This window comes from Spinacia oleracea, chromosome 1, assembly GCF_020520425.1.
Source record: "Spinacia oleracea cultivar Varoflay chromosome 1, BTI_SOV_V1, whole genome shotgun sequence".
NCBI classification, from domain to species: domain Eukaryota; kingdom Viridiplantae; phylum Streptophyta; class Magnoliopsida; order Caryophyllales; family Amaranthaceae; genus Spinacia; species Spinacia oleracea.
Window position 1 is genome coordinate 121618446 of NC_079487.1, and position 6000 is coordinate 121624445.

Sequence of the window (6000 nt, forward strand, 5' to 3'; positions counted from 1 at the left end):
AAATGAAAATGCGATTTGATTAGATGTAGACTAATATGCAAACAAGGGTCTCCATTAGTACTACTAATTTGACTCAATGAATATGACCCCCAATAATTAGTGGCAAATTCAGAATCTTAATCCAAAGAGGAACCTCATTCAATGCCTCCTCCTGGAAATTAAAGTCAGGGGATCATTGCTTAATGATAAGAGGACAATTAGCTAAAGTATAGGAACTAATAGCTACCACCATATTCCTATCTTCCATGGATTGAAATCGAATCAGCTAGAAAAAAACCCTCTTTGTGGAGGAAAATGTCAAGTTTAACAGTGTTTCAATTTTACTCAGCATAAATACTCATGTATTTTATAGTAACGCACCAACTACATAGATGTAACACCATAATAATTCCTTGCTTTTATAAAACCATTTTCCAACTAAAAATAAAGGAATTACTAAAGTATTACTGCCACCGTGATAACGGTTAAGGCTAGTACCAGAATTACGCAGCGGAATTTAATGTCAATTAACTTTCAAACCAACATAAATAATAATTATTGAGGCCTCCTACAAGTTGGAACCATAACGGCCCAAAAACCAAAGTATTAAAAATTCAACAAACCCAAAACATGCATAAAGTATAATTTAAAATAGTTTTAAAACACGAAAGAAAGCAACTCTCTCAACCATCCCAAGCCACATGATTTCGATCGTACTTTGATCTACCAACCTGCTAAGTTAATCTACTCCCCAACAATGCAAGTGCAAATGATGGATCATCATAGGGTCATTAAGGCAAAGACCATGACCAAAAGACACAAAGCACGTAGTCAGCAAAAGCTGAGTACTTACAAGGCTAGAGTGAAATAAACTATAAACATGCATCACTCGCTAAGTACTAATCAACATGCAAAAGCCATTTAATAAACAACAAGTAAATCATGAATACAAGACTTGACTCTTGACTCGACTCTTGACTCGCAATTTAATTAGAATAAGCTTCGAACGGGCCAAAAGAATATTCCATAAAGGAAGGGTAATATCGAACCATACCGAGTGTCGGGCCATACCGACGGAATTCCAGCGCATAAATTAAATGAAACAACGTCTTGTATCATTAGTAGGAGATTGAAGCTTTCCGGCAAATCTCCCACCATTGTTCATACTCAAGGTATATACGTTCCAAGAGTTTTGAAGCTTGTTCTGGTTGCACTTTACGTTCATTAATATTTTATTAAAGGTGAACTCGAGACTCGAACACACATACATACAATTAATAAACGACAACCAAAATAATCTCATTTTAATCCTTTAGGACTTGTGATCAATAAATCAAGACGTAGTGAAATTATTACCAAGTTCCTTCTCACAAAAGGTGAGATTCCACATCATGCCTATTAACATGAGGGTTGTGCCATTGCACGAAAAATACTAATTCATTTCATATAGAATATTCCCAACTGAACCCTACATGTGCGGTGGCTTATGTGAGCTAACCCTTCACATGTGGTAAAATAAATAGTACAACGAGGTACGAATAATTGGCTCAAAAGTATGCTAGACATCCCGTACAATAACATAACAATAAATAACTCATCCCTTGCATGTGAAACAAACCATACATGCATAAATATTGAACAACATGATTGACAATGAAATCCATACTCATAATAGTCCCAACATGCGTGTTCAACCAATAAATCAATAATTCCAATATAATAATTCATATGATCGTTCACCAAAACAAATATGAATCCACCAAGTTCACATAATATAATTCACATCAATAACAATCATGTAATGTCCCTTGACAAATAATGTGGTCGCCCTAGACTTGTACGTACCTTGAATACCTAAGCGTAGGGGCCACTTTGTAAAACGATCACTCACTTAGAAATCACCTCCTATCATCAAAATAATGAAACTTTAATTATTTCCATGTTCATTAAAATTCCAGCAACTTTATAAAATATAAAACCTTGTTAATAACTAGAATTCAATCGTTCTTCAATAAAATAATCATCTCAATTTGCAAAACTAATCCCTAGTATGAAAACATACTTTTTCCACCCTTAAAATCAATAAAAATCAACACTTTAGACCTTTTTATAAATCTGAAAATATAATTGATTATCATAATTAAATTAATCACCTAATTATGCTAATCAATTGACCCATTAGGTCTAGGTCAAAACCCTAACTTGAATTTCTCAATAAAACCAATTTATCATCACAAAAATCAATTCTTTATTATATAAACAAATCTGAAAATTCATACTTTAATAATTAAAATACGCCTCATGAATCAAAACATATAAATCCTCATAATACGGTGTTCATAACCGATTCCCAGCATTTTAGTTATTCAAAACAATAATAATAATGTAATTTGAAATACGAAATTGAAATAAAATAGATTAAGGAAAATAGGATTATACCAATCCGGCCTATAGCACGGAACAACAACGAATTAATTGTGATTGGGCGAAAGAATTAAATAACGAACAAGAACACACACACACACACACACGCAATCGTGTGTGCGCGCGCGGCAGAGGGGCGACGAGCAGGGGCACAGCGCGCGCTGGGCGCGAGGGCTGACGCGAGGGCTGGCGAGAGAGAGAGAGAGCGGGGGCGAGGGACGAGGGACGAGAGCAAGGGGCGTGTGGCTGGGGGAGAGGCAGCAACGCACACAACAACAGCAACACCCGCAACAGCAGCACGCAAGGGGAAGGGCGAGCGCGTGCGGCTGGGCGAGTGTGGGCGACGAAGTGCGGGGCAGCGAGGGCACAAGGCACGGCAACACGAGGGCTCGTGATGTGCGCTGCGGGTGAGGGAGCCGGGCACAAGGAGAGAGAAAAGGGAGGAAGAGTGTGGGGCAAGAAAAGAAGGGGGACTTTAATGAAAAACAAGGGGGATCATTTAATGAGGAGAGTCTTATTTATAGGCTATCAAATCCCTATTGGGCTAAGCTTGGAAATTTGACATTGGGCTTAGCAATTAAATGATTGGGCTAGCCTAAAGGTTAGAATTAAATTCTTTTGATTGGGCTCGATTAATAAAACGAGTTGGAATTTTATTTAAAAACCCAAACCTTTAAAATTACTTGCGACCCATTAAATTTTCCGACTCGAAAATTAAATTCGTTTCGTAATTAATTAAAATAATAAATATTCTAATTAATTAAAATACTTTTAAATAATATTTAAATGCGAAATAAATTCTAAAAATCATAAAATGCTTTTATAAATATAATAAAATATATTTATAATTATTATAAAGATAAGAGGTATTACAATAGAAATTAATTGTTGATTTACATTTCATCGATTCTAAATCAATAAAATTTTCTTGCAAACACGCATTACGTAGACATTCATTCTTCAACGTAGAAGAGATAAAAGAGAGTTTCATACCCTTTGAATCAATTTGAATGTTGTCGTATGTTGTAGTTTGCTCGGGATCGCAATTCCCTCACCAACCAGATCTAATCACCTTGAAACCTGCTGAGTATTAGGTTGAATAGTAGCAGTAGCAAACCTCACCAGAGCACCACCCCTCGTCGAGGAACAAGTTGTAGACCCACTACTGGATTTGATGTAGGTATCAGAACAAACCACACGAGTCTTCCCTTTCGATCGAGATGCAATGTTTGCCGATTGTTAAATCAGATTCTTCCTTGGATGGCCTCGCTTAGCCATGTTGGCGGCTGGTACACTTTAGTAGACTACGTCACAGTGCGCCGCAAGACTCAACTCGAGAAAGTTACATTTATCTTTTTTTAATCATTAAAAAAGTTACTCCGTACAACTTAAATATCATTCAAATTGAACATTACCGTTAACTCATTTACTCGACCTACATACACGATACATGTTGCGAGTTGCGACACATAAGGGTCTAAGTATTTTCAACGTGAGCATTAAATATAGGGGATTTTTATTCGACGCCCTATTCGGTTAAAAACACCCCAAATTTTTGCGTGAAAGTACGATCCTGCCCTTTAAATTTAAATTGACCCCCTCTCCCTCACCACCCTTTCTTCCTTCCCTGCTCTTTCCCTCCCCCCCTTCTCCCTCCGACAGCCTAGCAGTTGCGCCGGCACCACCTCAGCCAAACTCCGGCCGGGTGTGTTCAACCTTCTTCTTGAAGGAAATAATGCCATTGGTCCAAGTATGCATTCTATGTTAAGTCTAATAAATGCGGTTCAGTATTAATTGACAAGTTAATAATTCAGTGAGATCAAGTGAGCTGAATGCCTAGCTAGAGGCCGCTTCAGTTCAAGTGGAATTAATGATATTAATCCACAGCTTACTCTTGACTGAACCCGTAGGGTCACACAAATAGTACGTAAACGGATCAAGTATTTAATGGCATTAAATACTCCATCTATGAATATTCGGAACCGACGGATCTTGGTTTCAGTGGGAGCTAAGATCGTCACAGGCAAGAAATGAATACTCCGGAAACGATGATATTGCCGGAAACGGAAATATGGATCGTATCGGAAATATAAATATTATCCAAGTCGTAGATGTTGCCGGAAACGGAAACATGGTACGTATCGGAAAATATTATCGGAAATGGAAATATTGCCAGAATCGGAAATATTGCCGGAAACGGAAATATTGTCAGAATCGGAAATATTACCGGAATCGAAAAATAATTCCGGAAACGGAAATATTAAATATTTGTTCGAAACGGAAATTAATTCCGGAATCGGAAATATTAAATATTGTTCGTATCGGAAATGAATTCCGGAATCGGAAAATTTAATCGGAAGCGCATCGTACGAATAAGCATCGGACGAGGCCTGCCGGACGAGGCCCAGCACGAAGCCAGGCCATCGCCCAGCAAGCCAAGCGCGCCGCACAAACAGCAAGGCCAGGCCCAGCAGGCTGCGCGCAGCGCGCAGCGCGCACAGCGCGCACAGCACGCGCAGCGCGCGCGCGCGCTGAGTGGGCTGCTGCTCGCGCGCACGCATGAGGCCCATCGTGGCTGTCGTGCGTGTGTGTGCAAGTGTTTGTGTTCGTGCACGTTTCCTAAAACATGCAGAGTTCGGTTAATGATTAAATTCCTAATTCTATTTGATAAATTAATTAAATTAGAGTTCTTGTAGGATTCTAGGTTTGATTAATTTGTATCTGAATAGGATTTCGATTCCCTTTCCATACCGCTATAAATATGAGGCTAGGGCTCACAATTTATAACACAAGTTTCAAAGTATTCAAAGTGAGTTTTTGAGAGAAAAATTCAGTCACACATTTGCCTATAAAGTGCCGAAAATAATAGTACCTTAAGGGCGATTCTAGTTGGTCAATCTTAAGGCGGATCCGGACGTGCTGTGGACTATCTACGGAGGGACGACACTTGGAGTCCTAAAGACTTGTTCTTGTTCGGTTCGGGCGCAGCTAGGGAAGGCACGCAACAAAGAGTATGCATCTATTCTATGCTAAATGATTATGTGTAAATAATATGTTTTCCTGGGTTTATGGTTTTTCCGCATGATTTATGAATTGTCATATGTATCATAACCTAACAGTGGTATCAGAGCCCCTTATTATTTTCATAATCTAAATTGCATGAACATGGTTAAATATTACAAATTTGCAAGAATTAAAAGGGGTGATTAATTTTCGTAATTGTTAATTAATTGCAAATTGCGTTTATTTAATTATACGTACGCAGTTTTTCGGCAGTTTCTTCGTTACTCATCCGGATTGAGTGATTTTTGTGTCAATTCCGCATGTAAAAGGCATTCTAAAATTTTGACAAAATTAGTATTTTTCTGCCGAACCCAGAATTCTCAAATTCGAAGCCTAACTATGACTTTTCGAAGGTTTTAGTTTTTCGAATGCAAAATTTCGTAAATTTAAGATGTTAAATTAAATATTTGCGATTCTTGTTGATAAATCTTGAATTTTTGATTGACCTACTGCATATGTTTAACAAGTTTGAATGCCTAGTCTTGTTAATTATGCAATCTAATTTGTAATTATGATTAATTTGTTGAAAATTAG